The sequence below is a fragment of the Odocoileus virginianus genome, chromosome 11 (assembly GCF_023699985.2).
Source record: "Odocoileus virginianus isolate 20LAN1187 ecotype Illinois chromosome 11, Ovbor_1.2, whole genome shotgun sequence".
In the NCBI taxonomy this organism is placed as follows: domain Eukaryota; kingdom Metazoa; phylum Chordata; class Mammalia; order Artiodactyla; family Cervidae; genus Odocoileus; species Odocoileus virginianus.
In genome coordinates this window covers 35,013,362-35,039,033 of record NC_069684.1, presented here as the reverse complement: position 1 = coordinate 35,039,033, position 25,672 = coordinate 35,013,362, and the positions used below count along the sequence as shown (strand labels likewise).

The 25,672-nt window shown below is 50.8% G+C and overlaps 2 long non-coding RNA genes across 2 annotated transcripts; one reads left to right on the top strand and one right to left on the bottom strand.

Annotated features, from left to right (window-relative positions):
* Positions 1-1,035: 1,035 nt before the first annotated feature.
* Positions 1,036-6,596, bottom strand: LOC110129215 (uncharacterized). Its single transcript, XR_002311489.2, has 3 exons — positions 6,507-6,596; positions 3,679-3,747; positions 1,036-2,390 (listed from the first exon to the last, which is right to left on the bottom strand). It is a non-coding gene; the product is annotated as an uncharacterized lncRNA (long non-coding RNA).
* A 133-nt stretch (positions 6,597-6,729) lies between these two features.
* LOC139037486 (uncharacterized) lies at positions 6,730-24,721 on the top strand. Its single transcript, XR_011490342.1, has 3 exons — positions 6,730-6,817; positions 23,924-23,991; positions 24,483-24,721. It is a non-coding gene; the product is annotated as an uncharacterized lncRNA (long non-coding RNA).
* The last annotated feature ends 951 nt before the right edge of the window (positions 24,722-25,672 follow it).

The window sequence follows — 25,672 nt, the reverse complement described above, 5'->3', positions numbered from 1 at the left end:
TTCTGGCGTGGGTTGACTTTTCTTTTTCTCTTTTTGTTTTCCTTTCTAATTAATCAATAGAATAAGGCAGTTATCTACATCAGAAATAAAATGCTTATGGTGGTCCAGTGGTTAGGTTGGGGCTTCCCTGATAACTTAGTTGGTAAAGAATCTACCTGCGATGCAGGAGACCCTGGTTCAATTCCTGGGTTGGGAAGGTCCACTGGAGAAGGGATAGGCTACCCACTCCAGTATTCTTGGGCTTCCCTTGTGGCTCAGCTGGTAAAGAATCTGCCGCAATGCAGGAGACCTGGGTTCAACCCCTGGGTTGAGAAGATCCCCTGGAGAAGGGAAAGGCTACCCATTCCAATATTCTGGCCTGGAGAATTCCATGGACTATATAGTCCATGGAGTTGCAAAGAGTCAGACACAACTGAGTGATTTTTGCTTTCACTTTCCAGTGGTTAGGACTCTGTGCTCCCACTGCAGGAGGCCCAGGTTCGATCCCTGTTTGGGGAAACTAAGATCCTGCAAGCCATGCAGCGCAGCCAAAAAATAAAAATAAAAAAGAAACAAAGTGTTTGATCTATCAGTTGATCAACCACTCCATAGGGCTATCTCATAAGAATAATTAGACCTCTCTCTGTCCTCAATTAGAAAAAAAGGTGAATTTGATGCACAAGCCACAGGGCAACTTTAGGAGCTGGAGAAACGTAAAGCTATGTTTATTTAAAATGCCCAGTCAGCATAGCCATGAGTAAACACTTAAAAGTAATTCTCCCCTTTGTACAGCATTTTGACTTCTTACATTTATTTGCTATTTTTAATTCAGTGGCGATTTCTTCACCAACCCAACAAGTCAAGTTGCGCTTCCTTATTCAGAAGTGGGGTTTTGAAGAGTGTACTTGCTGACACAAGGGCTTTGCAAGGGCTAGGCAGGCTCCCTGGAGCACCCCCCCAGGCTACATATAGGTCCCCACACTGGCCCATCCATCATGGGCCCACCAAATGGCTCTCTGATATATCAACTGAAAAAAAAATGCACAACGTCAGAGCTGAGAGTTATGTTTTATTTGGCGGACACCCTAAGAACTTAGGCCCAGAACATAACCTCTCAGATAGTCCTGCAGGACTGCTCCAAAGATGCAAGCGAGGAGCTAGGATACACAGGAGTTTCTGCAACAAAGACCAAGAAGTCAGACATCAAAATATTGCTGCTATTGTTGTTGTTGAGTTGTTCAGTCGTGTCCAACTCTTTTGCGACTCCATGGGCTATAGCCCACCAGGCTCCTCTGTCCGTGGAATTCCCCAGACAAGAATACTGGAGTAGGTTGCCATGCCTTCCTCCAAGGATCTTCCCAACCCAAGGATCAAATCTTCGTCTCATGCATTGGCAGGCGGATTCTTTACTACTGAGGCACCTTACTGTTAAAGAACACCAGCCATCTCAAGTTAAGGAATTTAGTGCTTTGCTATGCATGGGAAAGATGCAAAAGTCTGGGCTTGCTGACGTCATTCCTTGGTATGCCGTCAGCTCTCTGGGGCCAGAATCCCGTGTTTTCTCATCCCGAGTCTCCTCAGGGTGCTCCCTGGTGGTGGCTGCAGCGGTTGACTTCTAGCTGGGGAGGGGGTGCTTCCTGCCTCTATCCTGAGTTCCCTCAGGGCTTATGGTCCAGGTGGCTGTAATGTGATGGCTTGATGATTGCAGCATCCTTGTTTACCAATATGGCAGCAACATCTGTCACTCACAGATGCAGGGTTGCAATAGGCAAGTCCTCCCCACCACCAAGCCCCCTTTCTCTTGCAGGGTCCAGTCTCAGACCCTATGTCACCACAGTCCTGTCTTCGAGGGCATAAAAGACAGGCTACTTTGGACTTGTGAGTACCTGCCAGGGTCCAGGCAGAACATCCACAGAATGCCTGACTTCCTTGTGTTACCTACACCAGGATTAGATTTTTTTTTTATCTTGGCCCAATTTATTTATTTATTTTTATTGTTTCCTGTGGCATATGGGATCACAGTTCCCCAACCAGGTATCGAACCCACAGCCCCTGCAGTGGAACACAAAGTCTTAACCACTGAACCACCAAGGAATCTTCTGAGTCAGGGGAGTTAGTATTTATCAAGAGTGCTGGGGCCAAAAAAAAAAAAAAGTGCTGGGGCTTTCAGAAACCTGCTGGGTTCATGCCATTTATTTTGGGCCACTAAGAAGAATGGTGTCCCCCTTTTTTCCCTCTACTGAGATATAACTTACATACCATAAATTTCACCACTTAAAAGTACAGTTTGGTGGGCTCCAGTATACAGTCAGCCCTCTGTATCCATGGGTTCTGTATCCATATCTGTTGGCTCCAGTATACAGTCACCCCTCTGTATCCATATCTGTTGTATGAATTCGACTGACAGTTGACTGAAAAAAATCAAAAGAAACTATTTCCAGAAAGTTCCAAAAAGCAAAATTTGAATTTGCCAGTGGCCAGCAACTATTTACATATCATTTACATTAAACTTAAATGTCTACCCACTCCAGTACTCTTGCCTGGAGAACTCCATGAACAGAGGAGCCTAGCGGGCTGCAGTCCATGGGGTCGCCAAGAGTCAAACACGACTGAGTGATTACCACAATGCTATACTTACTTACACTGTGTTTATATAGTATCAGGTGTTATGAGTGATCTAGAGACGATTTAAAGTATACAGGAGACTGTGCATAGGTTATATTAAAATATAATACTAGCTTATTTTATGTAAGGAACTTTCGTGTGTGCTAAGTCACTTCAGTCATGTCTGACTCTTTGTGGCCCTAGGGACTGTAGCCTGCCAGGCTCCTCTGTCCATGGGATTGCCTTAGCAAGAATACTGGAGTGGGTTGGGATTTCCTTCCCCAGGAAATCTTCCCAACCCAGGGTCTGAACCTGAGTCTCTTAGGTCTCCTGCACTGACAGGCGGGTTCTTTACCATAAGCATCTTCAAATTTGAGGATCTTAAGAGGGCCCTGGAACTGACCCCCCCCACCTTAGATATGGAGGGAGACTAGATTCACAAAATTGTGTGACCATTAGTATGATGTAATCCTAGGATATTACTATCCTTTTTTAATTTGTAAAAATATTTATTTATTTGGCTTTGTCGGTTCTTAGTTGCGGCATGCATGATCTTTGGTTTCAGCATGTGGGATCTAGTTCCCTGACCAGCGATTGAACTCGGGTCCCCTGCACTGGCAGCATGGAGTCTTAGCCACTGGACCACCAGGGAAGTCCCTAGCCTTCTTTTTTTTTTAATTCACATTTTTGGACAAGATCAATCTCATAGACTGATTCAGAAGGTAGGACTCCTTGGGCTTCTATGGTTAAATTTAAAACATGAATGCCTCCCGAGGGCACTGTTTTAAGCTGAGTCTGGGCTGGGGGCATAAATTGAGGCTTCTGCATGCTATTTCTGTAGCCCCCTTTCTCTATAGGGCCCTTGCTTGCTAGTTAGGGGTGTGTGTACATCTGGCTGTGGGATGAATTCTAGGGGAAATACAGATGGGCTGAACACCCTCGGTGAGACAGACTGACATATGGAGACGCCTTTATAAACCAGTCCTCACTTACACAAACATGATTAAGAAAAAAAAAAAAAAAGAGGCCTGAATGTGGTTTGGCCTTTCTGAATGGAAAAGTGGATATAAATCTTATTTCAGGTCCTCTAGTTACCGGAATCTGGAGTCTCCCAAATGTACTCCTTCATCTGTCAGCCGCCCAGGTCAAGGCACTTTGGTGGCTCTGAAAGGAAAGGGAGAAGAAAGGACCAGTGAGGGCGGAGGTCTCAGCTGGAAATGCTCCCAAATGGCCATAGTTGTGGAGCAGGGAACTATAGCTTCCTTGGGCCCAGGGCTCCACAGAGGTTCCTTAGGTAAGCTGATGAAGGCACGGAAGTGCCTGCTGTGTGCAGCAACTCCATTTACTGCAGTCTTTACAACCACCTTGAGGGATGCGGGGATCATTCATTCATTCCACCAACATATATTGAGTCCATACCGTGAGCCCGATGCTGTCTGTACACACGAGAACACCAAGGCGTGGAGAGGCTAAGCAATTTGCCAAAATGAGGCCAGATGCAGTTGCTTAAGGAGTGTGGCTTGGGGGTCAGAAAGGAATAAATATGGGTCCTGGTTCCACTTCATTCTCCCCCTCATGAGGGTGGCCAAGTTTGACCTCTCTGGTCCTCAGCTTTTTTTGGATATGGGGTAGTACTAGTATGTATCTCACAGGACTGATTTGAGAATTGAAAGAGATTATTATCTAGGGTGGATTGAGGTTGATGCCTGGCACACTGTGTCTCCCGCACTGCAGGCAGACTACCATCTAAGCCACCAGGAAAGCCATCCCCTGGAGAAGGAAATGACGACCCACTCCAGTATTCTTGCCTGGAAAATCCCATAGACGGAGGAGCCTGGCAGGCTGCAGTCCATGGGGTCACAAAGAGTCGGACAAGACTAAGTGACTTCACTTTCTTTCCGGCACACTGAGCACTCAGTGTGAGTTAGCTTTATTGTTATTATTCCCTGAGGTCACACACAGAATCAGGATTAGAACCAGCTTTTCCCTTCTGTCGCCTGTGCCACCTCCAGAGCCACTGACCTCATTGAAAAGAAAGTATTACTCGCTCAGTCTTTGTGACCCCATTGAATATACAGCCTACCATGCTCCTCTGGCCATGGGATTCTCCAGGCAAGGATACTGGAGTGGGTTGCCATTCTCTTTTCCAGGGGATCTTCCCCACCCAGGGATCAAACTTGGGTCTGCTGCATGGCAGGCAGACTCTACCGTTTCAGCCACCAGGGAAGCCTTGGCCTCATTAAATCCTCCTGAATCTTTGAGGATCTGCAAAGGCCTTTCCCACTCAAGCTACCCCACAGTGATGGCCACCCTGGGGGAAGGGTGGGTGGTAAATGGTCCTCTCCCCCACTGCCCCTGTGGGGAAAGGTAGCTATCCAGTGCATCTGGGCCTTTTGACCGACTCTTTCCTTCTCTAGGACTATTCTAGAATCCCTGGAAAAGGCTGGGAACATGGGCTTCATGCAGATTCATCCCTGTGAGCCGGGGACTGTCATCTGTCAAACGAGGTCAGCTCAGAGCTGGCTTCACTTGCTCACAAGTGATGACATGCTTGGGGGGCAGCCACTTCCCGCCAAGGACCACCTTCTCCCAGTACAAGATGCACGAGTCTCAAGGGGCCAAGAAGACCCTACTCCTTCAGTTGTGTCCCTGTGGAGGAAACAAGTGCTTGCAGGGTCTCGGTGCATCACAGGCAGAGTACCCTAACTGTGAGTTTGCTAAGAGGGTTTGCCTCGGAGAAAGTGATTTCAGAACAGCCCTGAGCGCAGAACTCTTGCAGGGGGAGACCTGGGAAACTCCTCTTTCCTTCAAACCAGGCCAGGCGGGCCGCAGGGCAATTTGTCTTCCAAGGGTCCCAGGTCCAAACCTGGTCGGATTGGGTGGGATCTATGGTGGTTGGGGGTGGGGTGGTGGCTGGGGAGTCCCCTCCCCACAACAGAGAAGGGCGTCTTCAGGGCCACCGCTGCACATGTGTCCCCATCAACCGCGGCATGCGCAGGGCAGTGTAGAAACCGCGAGGAAAGGGAGGCGCGCACCTCGCGAGCTGCCCGGCGCCTCACCGCGTCCGCATCCGTGCCTCCGGGGACCAGTAAGGCAGATGCTGGGGGCTGCGTCCGGCCCCTCGGCTCAGCTGAGCCCTGCCCCGCGCGGTCCCCGCCCGGCGCGCCCAACTCTCCTGCGCCGCACCTCGGCGAAGACCGCCACCAGCCTCTGCGCCCCTGGACGCGCGAGCGGAGGCACCTCGGCTGCAAGCAGCGCCGGAACTTGGGGGCGCGGTGAGTGGGGGCGGGGCACCGGCGGGCGGTGGCCCTAGCCGGGTGCCTGATTCTGGCGCTAGAAGTCCTTCCCTGTCTCCTCGAATCGGGACTGTTAGATCCTCCCAGCTCTCCCGGCTGGCTATGTTCTGGACACGACAGGTCCAGACCCTGGACACCTCCCTCATCTGCGCTTGGGACGCGGTTTCTCCTTGCCTCTTTCTGGGGTTGAGGCCCGCGGGTTGGGCATTGCGGCGAGCGGGCCCCATGGTTTCGTTTGCTTTCTTACAGGCCCCCTCGGCCCGCCTGGGCTTTGGTCCCGCCGCAGAGAGGCAAGAAGCTCCCGGAAGAGTCGCGATGGCCGTGGAGTCCGGTCGTCGGCTCCGGGAGCGCACCCCAGGAGGAGATGAGGGGCGACCCGCTGTCCGCACTGTCGCAGAGGACGCACCAGTCCCCGCGAGCGGCAGCGGTGGAGGGGCCGGGACCCGGTGCCTAGGGGGGACCGGCTCCACCGCGGAGCGCGCTTGGTGCCCCGGCAGCGCGCCCCGCCGCGGAACCCGACTTTTCTGTCCTAGAGCACACCCCACCCCGACGTGACCCGGGTGGTTGCAGCGCCCGCCCCGTTCCCTGCGGGCTGGCGCCGCCCCCACCCGCCCCTCCGCGGCCTACCTGCAGCCCTTTTCCTTCTCAGGTGGAGGAGAGGGCCGGCTCGGTCCGTCTGGAGCCAGACGACTCCATGGATCTGGGGCCGGAGAGACGCGTCTCACGCCCCGGGGCCGGGTGGTTCGCGCAGGAGGAAGGACCGCGAAGCGGGCTCTGCCTGGGCTTGCCTGGGCTTGTTCAGAGCCAGGCTGCTTCCCTCAGTGGCCGCGCCGATCCCGGGTGATTTCGAGATTTTGCCGGAGCCTTGGAGTCAAACCCCAGGGAGGAGGAGGCCGGAAGCCTGCACCATCCATTCGCCGTCCAAGGATGGAACCCAGGTAAATGCTTGCGTTCTCGGTGGGTGTGAAAGTTGGTAAAGGAGGCAGGAGCTAGAACAAGTACTTTAACAACAATAAAGAGAAGCCTGTTGAATTGTGTGGCCTCAGAGTAGTAAGAAGAACGTCCAAGAAACAACAAAATGCTCTTTGATTTCATAATCTTTGGAAAGAAAGGATTTTTTTTTTTTTTTGCATGGCTGATTATTTTTCTCCTCCTCAGTCTCCGTCGTGGGTGCAGGAGGGCTCACTGGTCTAAGAGTGGAAATGGGGACTCTGGTTTTACTGCCGCTGCTCAGCCACGTGCTATCTGAGTAAATACCTTGACTTCCTGAAAGTGGGGGCATTGAAGCTAGGTCCCCAAGGTGGTTGTGACAAGTGCTTCAGTCACTAAAGAAGTGTTATATAAGAAGTCCAGCCCGCCAGTTCGTGTTTTAGAGGAACAGGAGAAGGGGTTTCAAACTTCCAGTCCCAGAGGGCTGTCCTCCTCCTCCTCCTCCGCATCCCAGTCTCTCTTTGCCCCCGCCCCCCAGCTGATGGGAACCGTGTCTGGGCTTGGGGCCGCAGGTCAGGATGGCACTTCCGGGTCAGGATGGCACTTCCGGTAGTTCATCTTCCTGGTAGGGACAGGAGCCATGCGTGGACGCCCGCTCGTTAGTATAGGTGGATGAGGCTGGCACCTCATAAGGGACCTATGCCAGTGCCTTCACGGTTTCTGTGCCAGTGGGGCACAGAGCAAAGGCACAGCATGCTGGGCAGACAGACCCAGGGCGCTAGCGCCCCCAGTCCCCCATACACCCTCGCTGGTCTCCTGCAGCAGGAAGTGGCTGGGAGTCCTGGATAAGCGCCTGTGGAGCTCTTCTGGCCAGAAATCATGTCAGGAAGGCAAAATGGCTCCCTGTGAGGTATGTGGGGCCAGTTCTGCCTCTGCCTCCAGGTCTGAGAGAACTCTGCGACAATGGCCACTCCCCTGAGCCTCTGTATGGCAGTGGCTGAGATTGGGGGGGGGGGGCTAGGCAGGAGGGGGTTCTCCTGTACTCCCTGTTATTCCCCTTGAAGATCCATCCAAGAGCAGAGAGCTGATGGGGACATTGGCTGGTGCCCTGAGGCCACTGGCATCAGCTGCCCTGTGGGTTAGTGGCTTGTTTCCTGAGCTTCCCAAGCTTGAGGATTGGCCGAGACTTTCCTGCTCCACCTGCCAATCCATCTTTCTCTCTGGCCTCAAGAATCCCTTGGTTACCAGCCTGGGTGTCCCCAAGAACTGCACTTTTATGCCTCACCCCTTGGCACCCATCACAAATCAATGATGCAAAACCTAGACTGGCTTCGGGTCCTTCTCTTCACCGCAAGCCAGGCAGCACTTCCCATTGATGGTACAAGCAGGTCTTCCCCAGCCCTGAACCTGCCCTTGTGACTGGCTCCTGGGCTAGCAGGTACAGGAAAATGAAAGTGAAGTCGCTCAGTCGTGTCTGACTCTGTGATCCCACACACTATAGTCTACCGGGCTTCTAAGTCCGTGGGATTTTCCAGGCAAGAGTATTGGAGTGGGTTGCCACTTCCACGCACAAAATGCTGCCCCTGGTTAGAGGCTGCTCAGCCTTGGGTTAGAGGAGGTCAGACGTAGGCAACAAGAAAATGACTAGTCAGCACCCATTCATTCAGTCATTCAGCAAATATTCATTGAATCCTTGCTGTGTGCCTGCATCATCTAACACTGAGAATACCCCCGTGAGCCAGACAGGCAGACCCTTGCTTTAGTGGTGCAGCTGATCTGATGAGGAAAGAGGCAATAAATGAACAAAATAAATATTTCAAATAATGTTAGGTCATGATAAATGCTGTGAAGGAGTTGGAGGGTGAAGTGCTGGGGAGGGGTGTTGTTTTGCTGGGAGGGAGAGGTTAAGTCAGTGAAGTGAGGGGAGGGTTTTTTTAGCAGGGAGGGTCAGCAAGTGCAAAGGTGCATTTGAGAAATTTACAAGGAAGCCAGAGAGGTTGGAGGTGAGTGGTAACTGTTTAAGTTGGGCAGGGCTGAGAATTTAGAATGAAATCCAAAGGGTGATATTCCCCAGCCTTTGGAGGGTTTTGAGCTACAAATGTCATGATCTTATGTTTTAAAACAATGGCTCAGGCTGCTGTGTAGAGAACATACACAGGGAGTGGCAGCTAGGGAGTACCTACTGGAGGTGATTCCTTGGCCCTACTAGAGACCACAGTAACTACAGGAGGCTTGTAGCCCAGAGGGGATAGTGACCATAGTTGTTGAAGGTAGAGCCAGTTGAGTCTGTAGCTGGATGGACAAGGGAGGATGGGCAGGGGAAAAAAGAGACAAAGATGACTCTGAAGTTTGTGGCTTGCACAGATGGGTGAATCATTTATGGAGGCGGGGAAAACGGGGAGGCACAGGCTACAAGGTTCTGATCTGGCTACAGTAGGTCATCTGTTAGACACCCAAGTGGAGATGGTATTGGATGCTGGCAGCTGGAGCATAGGGGAGCGTTTAGGGCAGGGGAATCTTAGTGACTACCTAATACCTTGAGACTGGGTGAGGTGCTGAGAGCGGGGTTTGGAGGGGCTTGGGGGAGAGCTTGAAAAGGTGGAAAGGAGTCACCTTGGGAGATGGAGAGAGCATGGACAAGGGAAGTGACAGAACAATATGGCACATGCTTAATAAATGTTTGTTGGGTGGATGGACACATGAAATGTTGTAGGACTGCTGTGCAGTGCTGAGTACCTAAAGGCCCAGCGGGGGATGTAATAGGATTTTAAATGCACTGGGATTTCTGGGACTCACAAGGCTGGGGAGATGTCAAGGCAGTCTGTGGAAGTGGAAGGGATATGATCGGAGCCTGGGAGAGCAACCAGGATTCTGCGGAGAGGGAAAAGTAAATTGAAGGGAATGGCATTAGCAAAATTAGGAATGCATGAGGCATGTTTAGGAGTCTGATGTATTTATGGCATAGTTAGACTGGGTGGAGAGTTCTTAATGCAGGGGAGTGGGTGGGGTGGAATTGGCTGAAGCTCTTTGCCCCCCAGGGGTGACTGGAGGACAGAGAGCCTGTCCCCATGTCCTGTCTTTGTCCCCAGACCTCCACCTGGTCAGATCTTGGTTAACCAGGCCCACTCCTGCCACCTGGCCACAGAGTGCCTGACAGTACCTCCTCTGGTCTCTGTGAGGTAGATAGGTCGAGGAGATCAGGATCTTCATTTTTGTTGTTTTGATATCAATCTTGGCAATATTTTTTTTGGTTTCGTTTTGTTTTGATTGAAGTATAGCTGATTTACAATGTTGTGGTAGTTTCAAGTGTACAGCAAAGCGATTCAGTTGTACATATATATATGTGTTTTCAGATTCTTTTCCCTTATAGGTTATCACAAAACATTTAAGTACAGTTGCCTGTGCTGTGCGGTAGGTCCTTGGTGGTTATCTATTATGATCTTCAGTTTTGGGTTTTTTTGGCTGTCCTGGGTCTTTGTTGTTGCTCGAGTGCTTTCTCTAATCGCAGAGTGGGGACTGCTCTCTAGTTGCTGTGCTCTGGCCCCTCACTGCAGTGGTGAAACACAGGCTTTAGGATGCCTTCAGTTGTTGCAGCTCCCAGGCTCTTGGGTGTGGCTCAGTAGTTGTGGTGCACAGGCTTAGTTGCTCCGAAGCATGTGGAATCATCCTGGACCAGGAATCGAAACTGTGCCCCCTGCACTGGCACAGGGATTCCTTACACTGAGCCACCAGGGAATCCCTGGTCATCGTTTTTAATCACTGAAAAGCGACAAGGACCTCGGAATTTAGTCCCAGGGAGTGGTGTGGGGTAGGCTCCCCCAGAGCGCTCTAGCAGTTCCTGCCGAGTTTACACTGGTGGCCTTTGCTGTCGGGGTTGCCTGTGTCTCGCAGGAAGAAGACAGAGACACCCTGAGGAAGAGAGTCCTGGCTCCAGCACCCATAGAATCAGCATCATTTTGTTTTAGGCTGTCTGACAACCAGGGCTGATGTGTGTATTAGTCAGGAGGACTGGCAAGAACTACTTTAAACCCCAGTTTCAACGACAAAAGCGTCCTTAGGAGGGAAAGCTTTGGGTGGCTGACCTTGGGTGTCTGCTCCCAATCAGGGTCTGGCTGTAGATGCCATGCAAACGCTGCCAGATGCTGCAGTCCATTAGCAGGTATGGATCTTTTCTCTCCTTTCAAAGGCACCTCAGTTCCCCCTGGGACCCCAAAGTCCATGAAGCTCATGGCTTTTTAGTCAAGGACTTGCCTGCCAGACCCGTCTCTGTCACTGGCTGCATGAATCTGCAAATACGGCTTAACCTGCCTGGGTTTTGGTTCCTCATCTGTAAAGCTGGGCCTGTGTTAGAACCTACTTCACAGTGTAAAATCAATTAGATAATGTACATCAACCATGCAACAGGCCACTGTGGTGGCTGTTAGGTATCAAGCATGTTTAATACTTTGACTAAATCAGAAGAAACTTCCTCTACACTGATAGAATGTAGTGAGGTTTTTGAAGTTTTTTGTTTGTTAGATTTTTGCATTGCAGATACCCCTTTCTTCCCCTTCCCCAAAATCGCTGCTTTCCTATTTGTTATTGTTAACTAGTGTTGCAGATATTTAAGTGGAGCAGAATGCCTTGGGTGGATGCAGAAAGAATACTCTCTGCTCCCATATCCTTTATATCCTTGGCTGTGGGCAGGTGGTAATGGGCTTCCCAGGTGGCACTAGTGGTAAAGCACCCACCTGCCAATGCAGGAGATGTAAGAGATGCGGGTTCGATCCCTGAGTGGGGAATATCCCCTGGAGAAGGGCATGGCAACCCACTCCAGTATTCTTGCCTGGGAAATTCCATGGACAGAGGACCCTGGTGGGCTACAGTCCATAGCGTCACAAAGCGTTGGACATGACTGAAGCGACTTAGCACACAGGCACCAGAGGCAGTAACCGACCTCCAGCAGCTCCCATAAATGGCGCCCATGGTCAACCAGTCTAGTCCTGACCTCTGCCTCCCGTCTTGTCCCTTCCTGCCAGTGGTGCTGAGTCACTGCTGCCGGCCTCCCTGCCTCGCTTAGCACCAGTCTGGGCAGCTCCTGCCCAGTTGCCATCACCTCCTCTGGACTGGCCCATCCTCCACTTGGCAGATCAGCCGCAGGCTGATTGCAGCTTCCTATGAGGAAAGTGGAGTTTCGACACTCAGTAGATGGGAAAGTGGGCGGAGGAACGGGAGGTTCCATCCAGAGGCAAAAAAGTTGGCCTGATTGTAGTGGGGGAGGGACATCCATACTGGAGGATGGGTGTTAGTTGACTTGGGCCGAATTGATTCCTAAACCTGACGTTAAAACATTTTCTGAGGTTGTCACATCGTCTCACAATAAAATTATTTAAACTAGACTTGAAAGTGCCTGACTACTGCCGTTGTAACCCCCTTTGATTATGAAACCCACCACCCGTGATGGGGTGAAGCAGGTTTAAAAGCCTGGCCCATGACATCAGCCACGGAGCAGTTCCGCCCCCAGGATCACCGCAAGGCAGGTGGTGGTTCCCAGGATCACCTGCCCAAACCCCAAAGCAACTTTAAAGCCCTTGCCTCCAACCTGGAAATACAGAGAAACACTTCTTCATAATATGCAGAGAAACAGCTGTTGGGGGCCTGTGTTGAATTTCATTCCCCTGGGTACTACCTGGCTGTCTTCTTGCCACTAATGCCCACCTCCCTGATCAGGGGCCAAGCCAGTGGAGGGATGTGGACTGGGATGTAGAGAGACCCTGCTAGGGTAAGCAGGCAGCTGTGGTAGCCTTTTAGCAGGGGAGAAGGGAGAACGGACCCAGGGTAATATTTCAGACTGAGCCTGCACCTTGGGGACTGATATGTCTCTAGAAACCCCACCACCACCTTGGCCCCCGTGCTGAAGACTGTCCCATCCCCTCAAAAGCCATTTAACCCCAGAATACTTCAGAAACTTCCCTTCAAGCCACTCCTCAGCCACATCCTCCTACACCAAATTAAAAAAAAAAAAAGGACAGCAAACCCTTCCCAGCCTCTCACTCTCTCCTCTTCACCAGAGAATCACACCTTCTCCCAAACACTTCCAGAAATGCAAGCTTCGAGTGTGTATACACAGTGCTAATTATGTTCATTTATGTGAATTGTTTCCATTTAAGCCTAATTACTGTACTAGAGGCTAGCACTTATCCTTTAAATATGTGTCAAATTAACTTTGTTAGAAGGCGTGCTGAAGGCGGTGGAGAAATAGAAAGAACATTGTTTGGGATCCAGACGGTCCTTGTTTTACCCTCCATTTCCTCGGTGTTTTTGGGCAAGAGTTTAACATCTCTCAACTCACTTTCTTGGAATAAAAAAATTTCCATCCTGCCTGCCTCACAGAGGATGGCATGGTTCACACGTACTCCATGATCCTCCCCATGTTCAAGGCTATATGCCACAGCGGGCAAGACAGACCATCGCTGCCCACGTGGACTTTACGGTCCACCCAGGACAACAAAAGGTGAATAAGTAATGCACAAATAGCAAACATTTATTGAGAGCTTACTGCATGCCAGGTGCTATGCTAAGTACTTTTCAAATATTACCTTCTTTAATCCTTATAGCAAGGCTGTGAGGAAGCTACTATTGTACCCATTTTACATATGGGGAAACTGAGGCTTAGGGGGTTTACCTGCCTGGCACAAGTATGGTTATGGCTTGAATGCAGGTAGCCGACTCAGCGTCTGCAGCTGTGATCACTCTGCTGCTTCCCCCACCCCCACAATGTGGGAGAGACTGCTGGGCATCCCAGAACCCAGATGGTATGAAGGCACTTTAAGACCCATGATCCACCACCTTAGCCCTCTTCTCGCAGTCAGAAGTGAGTCCCAGGTCCCGTCCACACCCAAGGGGAGCAGATGGCACTAGGGCCTGAGCACCAGGAACCCACCCTCATGGGCCCTGAGGGATCTGTCCACCACCATTTCTTTCTTTTTTAAAAAGTATTTATTTATTTGGTTGCCCCAGGTCTTCACTGGGGCATGTGGGATCTTTAGCTGCAGGATATGGAATCTAGTTTCCCAACCAGGGATTGAATCGAAGCCCCCTGCATTGGGAACTTGGAATCTTAGCCACTGGACCGCCAGGGAAGTCCCCCACAACCATTTCTAATTTTGTGGGTCTTTTGTCCTCATAGTTTCTTGTCATGCCAGCTATTTACAGTGTTTTTTTGTTGTTTTTTTTTAAAGTTAGGACACTAGCAGCATTTCTGACATTTTTTCCTGATCCCCCTGGATTTTGAGGACCTGCCCTCTGGGCCATTCATATCGTCATGGCTGTTTCCATGGTTAAATGGTCCCAGGAATTTTCTGAAAGAGAAATGGAGCCGCAGGAGTTTGAGGCAGTCAGCAGAGAGAGGGGCCAAGCCCAGGGAGGAATTCAGACGTTTAATCAAAATCTGAAGTCCACCCATCTCTTCTTGTTCCTTTATCCATCCATTTATGTGTCCCTGAGCCCGGCTCGCTTGGTGAGCCCCTTCTGGGTCATGTGCTCAGCTCTTCACCAGTCCCCTCGCTGCATCCAGGGCAGAGTTAACAAGAGGAGAGGGTGGGATGCCCTCTGCCTGGGAACGTGGGCGGGGGGACCAGCCTGGAGTTCACTGTGGGGACAGGCGGACAAAGGGAATAGTATGTTTCTTAAAGCAGAATAAATACCATTTTACCTTCTGTTAGCCAGATCATCCCTCTGAAGATGCAACGCTGTGCTGTGTGGTGTGGAATCATGGCCTGAAGGCCCAAGCCTCAGGGCCCAGGGCTCTTTTATTTTTTATTCATTTTTAAAAATTGGAGTATAATTGCTTTACAGTGTTGCATTAGTTTCTGCTGTGGAGCAAAGTGAGTCAGCTCTGTGTATACACATATCCCCTCCCTCTTGAACCTCCCCTTCACCCCCACCCCATCCCACCCCTCTAGGTCTTCACTGAGCCCCGAGCTTGCTCCCTGTGCTCTTTTTAAGTGTTGGCGAGTGTGTCTTAGAGCCTCTCCACTTCTTCTGCTCTGCATCCCTCACTGATCTCTGCTTGGTTTCACCAGTGAATCCAATTTCAGCAAACCTTTTCCTGCCGTCTGAGTGGCTGCTTCTAAATTACTGTGGGGCATGAAACCCCCCTATATCTGATCAGCATTGTGTGTAAAGTGTTAGTCACTCAGATATCCGACTCTTTGTGACCCCATGGACTGTACCTTGCCAGGCCCCTCTGTCCATGGAATTCCCCAGGCAAGAATACTGGAGTAGGTTGCCATTCCCTTCTCCAGGGGATCTTCCCAACCCCGGGATCAAACCCGGGTCTCCTGCATTGCAGGCAGATTAAGAAATGAGCTAATAAGTGGATCTCAAGGACAATCCTGCCCCCACCCCAAAATCAGAATAAGGGCGTGGGTGTCATTTGAAAACAAAACTTTGATTCATTGCTTTCATTTAATATTAGTCATATCATTTACTTGATTTTGAATTTCAGCTAACTGTAAAGTTGGGGTAACTAGGTTTATCCAAGGAAAGTATTGATTAACAGAAAGTGCACAGTATTGGGGGTGACAGTACATCCTGAGGAAGGGCAGGAGTTCAGGCTGCTCGGGGGCCTCTTCTCGTCCACAGGCCCCGGCCCCCTCCCTCTTCCTGTTGCAGTGAGTTCACTGATGACCCCAGGGATATGTGAGTGTCCTGTGGCTGCTGTAACGAATGACCACAAGCTGGATGGCTTAGAACAACAGCAGTGTATTCTCTCCCAGTCCCCGGGGGCGTTTCCGGATGTCTGAGGTCTGCTCTGAGCACAGGCACTCAGCTAAGTGGACCTTCCCTGGGCTAACTGAGTGGTCCCTTGGGGCTGCAGCATTCCTGGTTTCAGGCACCAAACTAACAAACTTCTGAAGAGTCCAAATCACCATTTACTTGCCGATTAGGTGCGCTCAGAGGATCTAACGTGCAAACAGAATTCCTTACACTTACATTTCTTGAAACACTTTCCCATCTCCTGCCTCACCTGTGTCGTGCCTCCTTGTACAGACAATGCACCTGCAGCCCAGCCTGGTCGTTAACAAGTGGAGCATGCAAACGGAGCCTCCTGACTCTGAGAGCAGGCTGGGGGTGCTGATGGATGATGCTTGGGGTGGGCGCAGGAGCCTACAGCCAGGGCAGGTACCATGCCTCCCCCAGGAGAGGAGGGCTGACTGAAACTTGAAGGACATGTAAAGTCGTTTGCTGAAGCTGGAAAAAGGGTGCCCAAGACAGAGAGGCTGTCCAGCAAGGCATGGAGGCAGGAGATCCTGCAGAAGGGTGAGCAGAAGATTCTGATGTGTGATCTCAGGGAACTCTCCCCCTTCCCTCCCACCAAGACCCAGTCTCCTTGAGAGAGCTGGTTTGTGGCTGAAATTTACAAATTAGAGCTTCATTCTTTTGGCTTAAGCCAAACAGTAAATTTACTCTATACTCAGATGCAAAATCCCCTGAATGGGCTGAGTTTCCTGCCCAGCCAGCCAGTTTGCTGGTTGGCATGTCTGATTCTTCTAAGGACAGGGTTAGCTCAGTGGATCAGGGATCAGGCATGGTTTGGGGGCGTAGGTGAAAAATGAGCCATCAGCATGTGGGGACAGGAGCAGAGCAGATGGACTGGGGTCCACAAACATCCCTCCTTTATAATTCCTATTTGGCCAGCCTTGAGCTAATCCTTGGCTTCCCTAGTGGCTCAGAGAGTAAAGAATCTGCCTGCAATGTTGAGACCTGGAATAGATCCCTGGGTTGGGAAGATCCCCTAGAGGAGGACATGGCAACCCACTCCAGTATTCTTGCCTGAAGAATCCCCATGGACAGAGGAGCCTGGCGGGCTACAGTTCATGGGGTCAGAAAGAGTCAGATACAACTGAGCAGCTAAGTACAGCACAGTGCATTATATGTTTATACACCACATCTTCTTTGTCTGCTCATCTGTTGATGGACTTTTGGGTTGCTTCCGTATCCCGGCTATCGCAAATAATGCTGCTAGGAACATTGGGGTGCATGTATTTTTTTGAATTAGTGTTTTTCAGTTTGGGGGTATATATACCCAGGAGTGGAATTGCTTGACCTTATGATAGTTCTATTTTTATCTCTTTTGAGGAACCTTCATACTGTTTTCCATAATAGCTGCACCAGTTTGCATTCTCACCAACAGTATGCAAGAGTTCCTTTTTCTCCACATCCTCACCAATATTTGTTATTTGTGATCTTTTTGATAGCCATTCTGACAGATGTGAGGTAGTATCTCTCGCCTGTGGTTTTGATTTGTATTTCTCTGATGATAGTGATGTGGGGTGTCTTTTCATGTGCCTGTTGACCATCTGTGTGTCTTCAGAAAAGTATCTATTCATGTCTTCTGCCCATTTTTAATTGTTTTATTTATTTATTTATTTTTTGAGATAAATGAGCTATTTATATAGTTTGGACATTAACTCCTTATTGGTTATATCAATTGCAAACATTTTCTCCCATTCAGTAGGTTGTCTTTTCATTTTGTCAGTGGTTTGCTCTGCAGAAGCTTTCACCCCCAGAACTGGGGGTTGGAGAGTAGTGAGAGGTTGAACAGTGGTGACAATGCTGGCTCCAGACCAGAAGCTGACTGGACATGGAAAAACCAGATCTCGGGTTCCGTGGGCCTGAAATGGGGTGCATGAAGGTCAAAATGGCAGTTCAAGGAGCCTGGGCCTTGTTCCAGGTGGGAGCAGACTGGGTGGGCAGAGACATTGAGCCTAGAGGTGTGAGGGGGGCAGGGGTGGAATGGGGTGTGGGAGACACATTTTAACTGTGCACAACTTTCCTCCACATTGTGGACCTCAGGGTGAGCAATGGATCCAGAACCTTGTCTTGGTCTGAAAGACCATCATAGTGACAGTCAACTGCTCAGCGAGCGTTGGCAGGACACGTGGGGTGTCGGGTCCTCAGCCTCCTTCCCACCCAGGCTGCTGGCCTGGCTGGGCCGTCTTTGTTCCCTGAGGTTGTCAGAAGAGAGCTGCCCTCGCTCATTGCCTCTGCCCTTTCTCTGTGGTCTTCGCAGAGTCTCGCCAGGGCAGCTCTCTGGGGTCTGGTGCCCGGGATCCGGAGTCCCTGCAAGACGGCCGTGCAGAGAGGCCCGAGCAGGCAAAGTGTGTTCCCAGGAAAGAGGGCCTGGACGCCAGACATTCAGCTCTCAGTAATCTTTGTTCATGTTCTTTTAAAATTATAAAATTAATAGTAATGCTCCTAAAATGTCAAACAGCTCAGGAACTTCCCTGGCGGGGTCCAGTGGTTAAGACTTCGCCTGCCAATGCAGGGGGCGCAGGTTTGATCCCTGGTCCGGGAGCTAAGATCCTATGTGCCTCCTGGCCAAAAAAACGAAACATAAAACAGAAGTGATAATTGTAATAGATTCAATAAAGAGTTTAAAAATGGTCCACCTCAAAATAACTTTTTAAAAAACAGTTAAAAAAAAGAAAGTCAGGCAGTTCTGAGGTAGATGAAGTTAGTGGGTTGGGCCTGTTCCAGTCTCCCTCTCTCCTTACCCCCAGCTCCCTGAAGGCGGCCACTGTCAGCCTGGGCTTGGTCCTTCATGCCCGCCCAGCCCCCAGGGTGGTTTCCGTTGACTGTCGGCTGAGCCTCGTGGTAGAAAAACTGGTAGAAAAACCTCCGGGAGTGTGGTGAGCCTCTATCTCTGCTGGACTCACATCCAGACCCTCAATTGCAGGTCTGTAGCTCAGAGCCAGGGTCACCCCCAGATGCTGGGCGATCAGCCCAGCTCCAGTCTCTGGGGGCTCACCACATAGGAGTGACTCTGTGAATCCTGCTACTCAGGTACCCCTGACCCTCAGCCTGTCTGCAGAGGTAGGGGATGGAGTCTGGCTGGACTTAGCTCGGGGTTGGGGGCTTGGTCAGCTCCCAGCTTCCCTTGGTATCCTGTCTTCCTGTGAGGTCCCCATCCCTCTGCACCCATGGATGTGTGGCTCCTGGGTGTCCCACTGGCCTGGCAGGTCAGGAACGCAGAAAGACTGCTTTAATGGGTAGGGCCCTTATTTATTTGGGTGTGACAAAGTATGTGAAAGGTCGTTGATGCCCGGGAAGCACCTGTCACTGGTGAAGTCGTGTGCTATGATTGTGAGGACTGTCACCACCCCCTCTCCATGGCTTCACTGGGAGGTCTCTGTAGCTGCCACAGTAGGAATCAGTTCTGAGGATGGGGACCCTTGGGCTGGGGCAGCCAGGCTGCTCGCCCAAGCTGGGGTCTGTACCTAGAGTTGCCTGCAAAGATACTGACCTGTGATCACCTGGCCTGGCAGGTAGCAGGTGGCCCTCTGGGCTGAGGACATGTCCAGTGATTAAAGGTGACCATTTGTCCAGGACTTTTAAAGAAGAGAGGAAAGTATTTTTCATGGTATTAGAACTGTTTCCCAGTCCCAGCATTGTTATTTGGGGCAGTTCATTCTCTGCTATGGGTCTGTCCTATACAGTGAGGTGTCATCAGTTTGCCTGGCCTGTACCCACTCGTTACCAGTAGCATCTCCACCTCTGCTCATGACCACCAAAAAGGTCTCCAGATGTTGCCAGATGGCCCCCAGGGGACAGACTGGCCCCTACTGAGAGCCCTGGCCTAGAGGACTCGATCGGGCTTCCAGCGAGCACCGCCTTGGCATCACGAGCTGCTTCTCGCTCGGGTGCAGTTTTCTTTGTTCCTTTTCCAAAAGGCTGACCTCATCCAGCTCATTTGTTTGTTTCGTTGACTCACCCAGCTCTAACCACAAGAGCCTTCCTACTTTGGGGGATCCCAAATGACTTATCATGGGACTCTGTACGTAAATCTAAAAGATTCTTGTCTGCTAAATTGGAGGCAGACACTTCTCTTTTAGCTCTGCTTGAGAAGTCCTTGTCTCAAGCATTCAAGGACATGCGGGGCTTCTACTGAAGATTTTACTGTGAGCACCCTTGCAGTTTAGTTTTCTGAAATCACCAAGCATTTTTCTCCCATTCATTTGGGTCTTAGCCCAGTGACTAGCAGATGATCTAAGGGCCAGAGCGGTCTGGAGTTGGCCAGTGCTTGGGGGATTTTCTTAAGGCCTCTGACCTAGGACTGGCTGGGGAGGAAGACAGAGGAGGAACCAGGAGGGGGAGGGGGAGGATGAGGAGGAAGAGGAGGAAGGAGAGACAGGTTCCAGATGGACCCACCCACCCAGAGTCACACCCCACTGCTGTGCATCAGGATCCTTGGGCAAGGCCTGGCCTGTTGGGGGCTCCTCTTGAGGCCCTGAGAAAGCCACTGCCTTTGAGGTGGGGCTGCACAAAGCTCAATGTAGCCCTGAGGACTGATGCAATCCTGAGGTCAGAGACCACGCCTTCTACCCATGTTTGGTGAGCGAGGCTGTAACCCTGAGGAAGAAGGCTGGGTTCTGGCTGGTCCTCTCTTGGGCTCCTTTTCCTGCCTCCCTGACTCCTTAGGGAAATGGGTTCTGGTTTCCAAGTGGGGGCTTTAGATCTTAACACCTGCCTTGCACTCGAAAACTCTAGTTATCGGAAGATCTCGTGCGCCCACAGCTCTCCTCTCGGGCGTCGGTACTTCTGTTCTGCAGTGGCTCCCAGAGGCTCGGCTCGATTGGCTGCCTCCGAAGCATGCAACTGAACTTGAACAGCAGTTGGGATGCCCAGGCCCGCCCCCCTGGCGCCGCCTGTGGCCTCACATTCAGCCTGTGCCGAGAGCTCCATGCTTGCTGTTGACTTGCACTGGACTGGCCACAGAACAGAAGGGACCAGAAGCTAGATCTGGCTGCCAAGGGCTCTTCATCCTGGATGGCAGAACACTAGCTGGCTGCACCAGATGCCACCAGCCCCGCCAACTGTGCCCATCCACCCCCGGTTAGCACATGAAGCCAGGACCTCCTCTCTCAAACCAGTCAGTACTCCAGGTGCCCAGGGATCCTTCCTGAAGGGCTGGGGCCGAGAGGGGTGAGTGGGTCTGTGTGCACTCAGCAGAGTTTCAGGGGTACCCTTTATTCCCTGGGACTGTTCTCCCTGCCTTCACCTGTGCCAGCTCTGAGTTTTCCGGATTCCAGCCTCCGCGGTAGCCAGTCTGTCAGCGGCTGCCTGAAAACTACTTTCCCAGTATAGCCACCCACTGGTGGAATTTGACCCTGACGACCCCCACGAAGTTCTTCCCAAGCTCCTGGTCCCACCTGGCTCCACCTCTACCCATCACCGGGGCACTGTTGGTGGGTATGGGGGCTGGTTTTTTCCTCTCTCCTCCTCCCTTCTTCCTCTTCCCTTTTGTCCTTTTCTCCACCAGCTGTAGATTTAGAATCCTGGTGACTCAGGAGAGATGTTCCAGTGCTTGATAGGCTGGGCGGGTGGAGGCGGTAGGTCACCTGGTGGGGGCAGAGAGGGGAGGGGACCCCGGGTGCCAGCACCTCTCCGCAGGTGAATGCACACCTCTGATAGGCCTGGGCACTGGCGGCGGGCCCAGGCCCAGAGGTGGAGGCAAGCCCGGCAGGTTGGACAGGTGGAGCGAGTCCAGTGGCTTCGGGGCCACAGCCGAGGGTCCCATTCCCGGTCCTCCCTCAGCCCATAAACCAGGTAATCCATCTTTTTATCTTTTCTGCTGGTTTAGTTCACTGTCAACTTCAGGCAACACTTAAGACTTGGGGGAGGGAGGGAAAGCCTTTGAGGTTTTCGAGGGAAATCATGAGTGTTTTTGGAGAGCACTTGCCATGTTTGTATGTGGGAAACTTGGCCTTGGCCTCCAAAAAACACATCTAATGGTCTGGTCCTTGGTTCTGAAAAGCAGGTTTCTTGCGGAGCCTAGATTGTTCAGTTGCTCAGTCATGTCTGACTCTGCAGCCCCATGGACTATAGCCTGCCAGGCTCTTTTGTCCATGAGATTTCCCGACCCAGGAATAGAATCCGTGGTGGATTCTTTACCACTGAGCCAACACAGGAGCCCTTAAATCCTCCTTATGGAAAAGGAAAACAGCCCACCTAACCACAACAAAGCCTTCCACAGGCTCCTCATTCACAGTTACAAAAAAAAAAAAATCTCATTTCTGGACCTTGCCTTCCTGATTTGCCATTCAGCATCCAGGCTCCGTGGGCTTCCCAGGTGGTTCACAGGTAAACAATCTGCCTGCCAATGCAGGATACGTGGGTTCAATCCTTGGGCTGGGAAGATCCCTTAGAGAAGGAAATGGCAACCCACTCCAGAGTTCTTGCCTGGTAAATCCCATGGGCAGAGGAGCCTGGTGGGCTATAGTTCATGGGGTCACAAAGAGTTGGACACGAGTTACTGACTAAACAACAGAGGATTTGGGCTGGGAGCTGCCTCACGCCGAGTCTCAACTCAGAAGCAGGAAGAGTGCTAGGCTCCTTCCAAAACTCAAACTTACATTACAGCCCTTGGGCAGAGTTTTATTTTGAAATTGTTTGAAGTTTCATGTCACCTCTCCTGCTAAGATGGACTAGACTTGTGAGAGCCAGTGTCCAGGATTTTCACCCACATTTTATTTAGCCCGCAAGTTGTCCCCTTAGTCTTTGGGGTGGGGGTAGGGGCAGTGGTTCTGGCTTGAGGGCAGGCAGGGAAGAGCACAGATCTGAAGAACAAAGCCAGGACTCCCAGCCGGAAACGGGGACTGGTTTTGTCCTGTTCGGCATCATTGAACTTACGCATTGCTTCCTCTCTGCAGTCCGTGCCCTTCCCTATCTGCCAGTATCCGGGAACATCACCCAGGTGCTCAGAGCAGATGCCACGTTTGTCTCAAATTGCCCTTGCACTTTGCAGGGAGAGGACACAGAAGCTGCTTCTGCTGTTGAACCTTTTGTAACATACACATTTTTTTAAGTGTTAAGTGGTTTGCCCTTTTTTTTTCATTTTTAATTCCAAGGTAATTTGTGGTGTTCAAATTGCTTAGATTATGGGATATATCTGTTAGGATTCCTTCTTCTGTAAGTAGAAGAAAACACTACTCAAAATGACAAATGATCACAACATTAAAATTTTTATAAAACATTAAGTGCAGAGATAGAGGAGCTTTGTGATGGGTTATGTATCCAGGACTCAGCAAGGTCAAGGAGTTAAGACTTTGTCCCTATTTCTGCTCTGCCATCCTCCACATACTGACTTGTCTCCCACCAGCTCACCACCTGCCTAGCTCTTCCTGGGGTCTCTTAATGTAAGTGAGGAGACTTTTCCCAATGCCCCCTGTCCCACCCCAGCCAATCAGTGGCAAGGAGGAGGGGGTTATTGTCATGGAATTCTTGAGGCCCATGTGAACAGGAGAGGAGGGTAGATAACCTGCATCAAATCAGGGTCTGTGAGCAGGTGGAGAGAAGGTATGAATTTCGGTTAGTATTGCCACATCAAAAATTTACATTTATTCAGATTTCTAACTGATTTGGGGGCAATAACTCTTGCTCCTAAAACATGTATTTTTTCCAATACACAGTTCTTAATGCAAGAGCAGTTTTAGGTAATCATGGTATCCACGCTTAGACTTTCACCTCCTAGGAGGCCTTCTTCCTTAAACATCTGGGCCAGTGGTTTTTAGGAGTTTGAGCTTTTCTCCTTAAAAAATATATATATTTATATATATATATATTTATTTTTGACTGTGCTAGGTCTCCGTGGCTGCTTGGGCTTTTCTATAGCTGCGAGCAGGGGCTATTCTTTAGCTGTGCGGGCTTCTCATTGTGGTAGCTTCTCTTGTTGTGGAGCACAGGCTGTAGGGTACAGGCTCAGTAGTTGTGGTGTGCAGGCTTAGTTGCTGCAAGGCATGTGGAATCTTCCCTGACCAAGGATCAAACCCATGTCTCCTGCATTGGCAGAGTGATTCTTAACCACTCGACCACCAGGGAAATCCTTCTTCCCACTTTTGACATCACTTTGAAATGCAAGAGGACACCTAAGGCTGGTATGAAATGTCTTGGATTCCTTGCAAAGCTTTGCAGAGGAGCATGTGATGCAAAGCTGTGACTCTTTTTGAGTACCTTGTTTGTGCCACCAGGCCAGGCTTTTCCAAAGCCCTTGTTCCTGTGTTCAGAACCGCTCACAGTTATGATTTTGTACGTCTGTGATTTCCTCCCCATCTCTCTCTCTCTCTCTCCAGGAGTCCCCCAAGACCCAGGACATCCTCCCATTGAGTCTTCAGCACCCAGTGCAAGTAATATGTTATGGGTGAGTTCATGAAGGGGACATTCGTGCTTTCTGAAAGATGCACTGTGGAATTAGGAAGATTTCCTTAGTGAATTTCCACATCTCCGTGGATGGAGAACGTGTCCTGCTTTCCCAGAAATGGTAATGTTCAAGAGCCTTGTTCTCAGAATCCACTTTTTCTTTAATGCTTAAAATTTAAGTGCTAGGAACTTAAAACACCCCTGGTGAAAATGACTTCTGGTTTTCTTGTATTCCTCCTGGTTCCCTGGGCTGGCAGCTCTAGCTCATACATCATATAGCAAGATGTATCGGGCTTGGGGCTCAAAAGATCCCCTGTAAGAAGAAGAGAAGGGCTTCCCAGGTGACACTAGTGGCAAAGAGCCCACCTGCCAATACAGGAGACATGGATTTGATCCTTGGGTTGGGAAGATCCCCTGGAGGAGGGCATGGCAACCCACTCCAGTATTCTTTCCTGGAAAATCCCATGGAGAGAGGAACCTGGTGGTCTACAGTCCACAGGGTCGCAAAGAGCACGCTATGACAGAAGCGACTTAGCACACACGCAAGGAGAAGAGAAGTGAAGCATCATCACAGCTCTGAACGGAACTCCGGGCCTTTTAAACATCTTGTGTTAATGCAGCAGAGGCTTGCCTGGCAAGTGGACCAAAGGCGTTTCAGTAGAAAGGAACGTACATTGAAAAAGTATGTTCACTTGGGTCGTGAGTTTCCAGTAAAGACTGACTCCATGAAAGACTGCTAACTTGGTGTGTTTTGTAAATTTCATGGAATACAGTCAGACTTGAGGCACTGACTGATTATTCACACTAGCCTCCTCTCTCTGATGGAAAAGATTGTTCCTCAGGTCCCAGCCTCCTCTCTCTGGAAGATTGTCCTCTCCATCTGAAAGCCCTGACTGATCAGCCGTGGTGCCTGGGGTGGGGATGGGGGGAGAGGAGTGAGGCAGCCTCCCTAGGTAGACCTCTTCATCAGAGTTGCTGCCTAGATTCAGAAAATGGTGTTCTGCGTGGAAATCAGGGGGCGGGGGCTGCTTAGGAGCGGCTGGTGCATCTAGTTTGGCTTGGATACCCCCAGCCCCCCATCTTGGTTTTTGGAGCCATCTTTTTTTTGGGGGGGGTGCTGCTCTGAGCAGCTTGTAGGGTCTTAGATCCCCCCCTCCACCAGGAATTGAACCCAGGCCTGGACATTGAAAGCTCTGAGTCCCAACTGCAGGGCCACCACGGAAGTCCTTGAGGTATCTTTTCTTCCCAGACTGTTTCTGAGCCTGAGGGTGGGCTGGACCCAGATCTGACAGGCCCCTCATCTCCATCCTTCCCACACTCTGTGACACCTGCTCTAGACCTCTGCCAGGGATGAAGACGTGCCCTGTCCTCGTGAAATGCACAGCCCTCCCACCCTCGGTAGCGGCAGAGCCACACTCGGGACTGCAGCTGGAGAGCGCCCACGCTGGCCAGGCGTGCCACTGCGCCTTGGTCTGCACGTAGTCATCTTCATGCTGGGAAGCCTGCCTCTGCTTCCAGTTTCCTGGGTCCTCTGCCTGGGCTGGCCTAGGCTGGGAGTCAAGGGAGGGGGAGACTCAGACCCCTCTTATCTCTGTGCTCACGTGAGGGCATGGTCACTGCAGGAAGTGCCTTTGGCCCCTTCCCAGACCTGCTGGATCAGAAGCTCCACTGTGGGCCTGGGA